At 34.2% G+C, this 6696-nt stretch overlaps 1 pseudogene; it reads right to left on the bottom strand.

Moving 5' to 3' along the window:
- LOC18604161 overlaps positions 5580-6696 on the bottom strand; it is an 18933-nt pseudogene continuing 17816 nt past the window's right edge.

Below are 6696 nucleotides of genomic sequence, written 5' to 3'. Positions count from 1 at the left end.
TGACACCCCATACGTTCTCAAAATTTTTCATTCGCATTGGACAGCTGTTTCATGTGTGATTAATTTTTCTGCAAATTGAACATGCCTTGGGTCATTATCGCCTTTGAGCTGTCAGTTGAGTAGATGATGGTGTAGAATTTGTCAATGGAACTGCAAATGGCGTCAAGCAATTTTGTCTATTATGACCATAGCTCTTGTATTGTGAACATCTACATCGTCGACTGTCTTCCCTAGCTGATGGAATCCTTTTCCACCTAGGTCTTCCTATTTGACCTCGCCAAGTTGGTGGCAAAACAATAATTTCTTGAACGTTGTGCGAGATGTCCCACTTACTAGGATGCCTAATCGAGCAAATGGGAACCACATACCCCTCCACCCAAGATCGAGTCTTGTAATAGTCCGAGTAGAATTCAATAGCTGCATGTTTGCACTTATTGCCAAGACAATGAAATCACAATTGGTGAACAATTTAAAATTTCAATTCATTACAAAGTAAATAAGAAAACATGAATATTCACACCTTATTGCTACCATGGCATTCATGCAGGGGAGTAGATCGGTTTGGAACTCATCGCATGAACACGTCTTGGTTGACAAGTTGACAACTCTATCTTTAGTCTCGCTTATAACTTGAAACTCCACTCGATCGATTGCTTATGTGGAAAAATGGCATGCTTCATTGAATTGTGTGTTCGACATATCGATAGCCCAAGGGTTGAGGGGCATGGTCAAATTCAATGCCTCTTTATGCCAGTCATGGAACTAATGTTGGAACATGCCTCTGATGCACTCAATCAAGATGGTTATTGGCATTTTTCTTGCTTGCCTTAGACAGAGGTTAATACACTCCGCAATGTTGGATGTCATGTGCTTTTGGTGCATTACCAGTGACCGTGCACGTGCCCATCTCTTAGGGCGTAACATCATAAGGTGGTCGTAAGTAGGTTTACAAAGCTGTTTCAGCAAATTCATATATCTATTAAAATCGGTGAGCTTGTAGTAGTTGGCGGTGAGGGTGAAAATCACGGCAACATCTTCACGCTTGAACCTATTTTTAACATTTTTCCCCAAGTGGTAATTGCATAGACCGCGGTGCACGTCGTGGTACACTATGCAATGTTGTTCAACTAATTGACTTAACTTATTTTGAATGCATTGTACAAATCAAACTCCACTTTATTTTTCTGAACAACATAGTGTTCATCACTAGATATGAAATAACTTTTCATACAATTTTTTACGAGCTATCTTTGTACATATGTAAAAATGTAATTAACATGATAAAACTGAAGATGCATATACACACACACACACACAGAGTAAAACTTCTATCGAGATACTATTTAATCGATAAATTAATAATTTATAAATTTATAAATTAGTTAATAAAAAATTAGTACGCGTGAAAGGTCCACATGTGGTGAAAGTTTATGAACAGGTGAATAATAGACTTTAGTCAAGGTTTTATATAGTGATATGGTGCTGGTGAAATAAACCAAGGCTCTATTTGGTATTCCGACCAAAGTTACTCGATCCGAACCCTTGAATTGAACCGACAATGATAAAACAAGGAAAATTTTGTCTCAAAAATCAGTATGGGGATGAATTTATTTTCAATATGTTAAAGTAATTTTCCAATATAATTTTGCAATTATAACTATTAATTGCTTAACTACTATTTCTAAAGAAGAAGAAAGTTCTCGGAAGCTTACTGTGTCTTGTAGGCGTAATTCTAGACAAACTATTCTACTGGATTTAGAAAGACTTGACATTCATAGATAGCTATTGACCTTGACTTGCAGAAAATTTGAAGCCAAGTGGCCAGGCCTGCACGTCATATATATCCCTTGAAAAATCAAATAAGTATGCCATAATTATGATAGTTTCAGAGAATAGGGTTAAAACTTAAAATTAAGATAAAAAAAGGTTAATAAGGAAGAGATAATTTTTCTTTATAGCACAATAAACTGCTCTTAGGGTTTTCTGTGTCCTGTTTTCTAAAGTATAGTATTCCTATCTTGATTTTTTTTGCAACTAGAAGTATTATTTCATAAAATGAAATAACTGTCAAGAAGTGATGGCCATCATTTACTTTTTACGAGAACAATACCTTCCATTTCTAGTATTGTTATTTTCATAAAAAGTAAATGACGACAAATCACTTTTTTGACAATTATTTGATTTAATTAATATGTTAAAAATAGGAAGGAATTGCATTAATGATTCTGCAAAAGATAACGAGCACAGATTAATATCTTTCAACTTAATATTGATATAAATTGTTTGATAAAATAAATGATCATCATTTTTATTATTGGAAGAAAATCAAAGATTTCTCTCTTTTGAAGTGTAAATTAGTAATAGATTCTATTGATATCTCTATTCGTTCATCTCATGCTTAAACCTCTACTCTATCCCCCACGACTTTATTCATCAATACAACGCCTTTGTTGTCTGCACAATTTAATTTATGTGTCCTACTCGTTCATAATTTATACACATATTACTATTAGTCTTTTGATACATATTGAGACCACTTTTTAGGGTTCCTTTGGCACCATGGCATTACACTAGATCCCCAAAATTTCCCCAAATGTCATTTTGAAACGACACCTTTACACAAGTAGAAGTAACTTTTTTTAAACTTTCATAAATTTCATGAAAATTATTACCTCTATCTTGTCGACTTCTATTGCTTGATCCATTTGGATAAAACATAATTCCAGTATCCGAAAGACATAAATATAACAGAAAAAAAAACAAAAGGTTGCAAAGCACACTTTTCTTATAATCTTTTATTTGATAAGTATTCCGTTTGTTATAGGAATTGAACTTTAATTTAATTCACTTATAGTTTTTCTTCTCATTTTTTTATATGGGATTTAAATTAATTAGGTACTTATCTAATTTATAAGAAAAGGAAAACATGCAACAAAAAAGATGAAGGGAAAAAAAATTATAATTATTATTCTATATCTATTAGACTTCTATTGCTTGATTCATTTTCTTTTTGCACTTCCTTTTAGGCTTTTAGTTCAAAGTTAATATAGATAATAAGGCAAGAAAAACTTATAATTATATGATTAAAGAAAACAATCGATAGCTATTTTTTAAAATTTATAATCTGTAATGATTTTACTTTTCAATAATATCAAAATAAGGAGGGCCTTTTTATGGGGAAGGGATGATAGTACTAGGAAGATTGCTAAAATCAAATGGAAGATAGTTTGCCAACCTAAGAGGTGGGGTGGTCTTGGAATAGCCAAGCTTGTAGATAAAAATATAGCTCTCCTAAGCAAATGGAGGTGAAGGTACGACCACAATCATAATGCACTTTGGAAGAAGCTATTTTGTGAGAAATATGGTAAAGCACCTTTGAGTTGGATTTTGTCCAAACACCACAAAGGCAAAATGTCCAATGTATGGAGGAACATGGCATACCTCCCAACCCTTGAAGAAGTTGAAAAGGTGATAGGTAATGAGAGTTGTAGATGAGTCGTGAGGAATGGAAATAGGATTTTGTTTTGGAAAGACGAATAGATATCACAATTCCGCTTGAAGGAAATTTTCCCTAGGCTTTTTACATTGTGAGAGAGAAGAATGCCAAAGTGAAGGAGGCTTGGTTGGGAAACGGTGAATTGGATTTTAATTTTAGGCACTCTCTTTTTTACTAAGAGTTGGAGAGCCTTTAAGAACTTTGATAAGCTTTTCAAGGTGTGTTCTTTAATGGAAACAAGGAAAACCTTCTTGTTTGGGAAGTAGACAATAGAGGGAAATTCTCAGCAAAAAAAAGCAATGAAACTATTAAAAGGGAATTCGCGTCAAGATGGCAGTGGTGTGTAGTTCTCGTCCATTTGAGAGTCCATGGTTTCTCCCAAAGTTCAATGCTTCTTATGGTTAATGGTCATGGAGAGCATCTCTACAAAAAGTTTTTGAAGGTTAGGGGCATTTATTTCGATTAGGAGAATCTTATGTGTGCTTGGTATGGTCTTGTGGAGGATCAGTGCCACCACATCCTACTTCGTTGGCTTTTTGTTTTTTTTTTTTTTTTTGAGGTTTGGTGCAATGTCATTGATTGATGGGGATTCAAGTGGCTGTTATCAATGTTTATATCATATATGACTTTATTTTGCAAGGATCTTGTATCTAAAGGTCTTCATAGGAGATGGATTTTAGTGGTAGGTGCCACAATTTGGTCTTTTTGGTTGGCTAGAGATGACTTGATTTTTAATGGTAGGACATAAGAAAAAAAAGAAACGATCTTTATGATTAAAATGAGGATAAAATTTTGATTAAAGCCATTGAGACTGAAGGAGGAGTGGACGCAATTGGTTGGTGGTCTATGCCCAAGATATCTAACCAGGCCAATAGTCACTAAAGAACCTAAGAGAGGGGTGGAATGAATCCCTTATAGAAAGGGTGGATTAAAATTCAATGTGGATGGTTTAGTTAGAGGACAACCAAGACCAGGGGTTTATTAGGGGGTGTTCTTAGAGATTGTAAGAGTACTATAGTGGGTCTTTTCTTTGGCCCTTTAAGGGAGCTTGAGTCTAATCATGCATAAATTTATGCTATTAAAAATGCATTAAATTTTTTGCCTCATCTTCTTGGTTTGACTTAAATCTTTAGTGATAAAATTATATATTTATATAGCTTTTTCTTGGATATTTAAACTAGATAATAGGCCATGGGCACTGTGAAGGGTATTTTCTAATATTGACAAGTTACAGCTTCCTATATATCTTTAAGGAGCTAAACTTCTTCACAAATTCTTTGGAAAAAATGGGAGTTGATCGAAGTTCCATGTTTAATGCTTGTTGATGATAGAGTTCCAGATTCTATTGCTTGATTTTATGATCTTATGCATGGTGAACTCTTCCACCATGGAAAATGAGCTGCTAATTTTACCCTCTCAAGATTGGTGTTGTAGCTATTTTCATGCTAGCTATGGTGTTGCCGCTCTTCTATGGAAAATATTCTATTGTATTTTCCCCCTATGATAGGCATTTATCCTTGTGGATGATGCTGGTTGGAGATGTTCCTTGACTATTATGAGGTTTGTCAAAAAATGCTAATGATCAGGGAAACATTTTATCCATGGACATGTAATTGTTGATTTTTACATAAATGATAGGCTATGGCTACATCAATCTTATTTTCTACCATTGTAGAAAGTGTTAGTGGTAAGTTTTTTTACTCTAATGAGTTGCTGGCAGGTTTTTTTCATGACTATTATAAGCTACTGGTAGGTCTTTTTTGGATGTTTATGTTGCTCCATGATGTTGCACTAGCTGCTTTTCTTTGGTCTTTTTTTGTATAGGGCAACTTTATTTTTATATATATCCTTCCTTTGTTGCCCCTGAGATTATTTTTGGAGGGATGTGTCATCCCTGTTACCTTCCAAAACCTTATGTGCATAAGGTGCTTCACTAGCTGTTCTTAGCTGAACATTTTTTGTACTAGTTCAAGCATTTGAATTGTGAGGTTCTTAAAGCCATTTTATTAATACAATTGTCTTGTTTTGAGCAAACAAAATGTCAAAATAAGTATATATATTACATATTTTGAAAATGCATATATCACAGTAATGATAAAGAGGTAGAATCCATTATGGTTGATCTTGGAGGAGAATATAGGTAAAGCTTAGGTGGAATCTGCAAGGTATCTATGCTTCCTTCCAACATGTTGATCACCTCAGTCATTGAAGGCCTATCTAGTGGATTTGTTTGTATGCACCACAAGCCAACTAATATCATTTTCCTCGCAATCTCAGTTTCTTCTCTAGTCATGAGGCCTAGTAATTCTGGTTTGATATTGCCTTGCTCAAGACGTTGATAAATCCAATGAGTAAAATATATCTCACTATTTTGACTTACTGTGACATCTATGTTCCTTCTTCCTCCAACCATCTCTAAGATCATCATTCCATAGCTATAGACATCTGATTTATGCGAAACACCTCCAACGTTTCTACAAAGCACTTATGGAGTAATGTCAAACCCTGTTCTATAAAATAATTATGACGTCATTTACATGCTCAATAGAATGTTTGCAGATTTAGAAAGTTCGAGGAATCTTTAAAAGACGATATTGCCCCTAATGGTACCATTGAGTCGATTAAGCCTCGAACTAGTTCAAATAAGAATTTTAAGGTGAAATTAAGAGTTTCACAGTTCATGGATGACTCAAAATGGTAATTCGGAGTTTGAGGATCAATTTGGAGTCAAACTGGAATTTTCACTATCTAGGGGTAAAATGGTCATTTGCCACTTGGGACAAAATGGAAATTTTTAGAAAAGATTTTTTTTGCTCCATTTGACTTATTGGAGTATGATTTAAGTATTGGAGTATGATTTAAAGTTTAGAAGTGAAAAATTTTAATTCCGGTATAATTTGGAGTATAAGGGTGAAATGGTAATTTTGCCACCCCGGGGCCAAATCGGTAAATTTTCACCCCCGACACTTGTCAAGACCAAGGGATTTTATTCATCATAGAAATGGATAAAACATGAGAAATGTGTGGTGGAGAATTAAAGAATTAAAAGTCAAATATTTAAAATTTGAGCCAATAAGGAGATGCCATGTGTCATGTTTTATTATTTTAATTATTTCTTTATAAAAAGGTAAAAAATCAACCCATTTCTCCCATAGTGATCAGCCAAACCAGAAGAGAAGAGAAACCAAGGAAGAACAAAC

The sequence above is a fragment of the Theobroma cacao genome, chromosome 3 (genome assembly GCF_000208745.1).
Source record: "Theobroma cacao cultivar B97-61/B2 chromosome 3, Criollo_cocoa_genome_V2, whole genome shotgun sequence".
NCBI lineage: Eukaryota > Viridiplantae > Streptophyta > Magnoliopsida > Malvales > Malvaceae > Theobroma > Theobroma cacao.
This window is presented reverse-complemented; position numbering and strand designations above follow the sequence as displayed.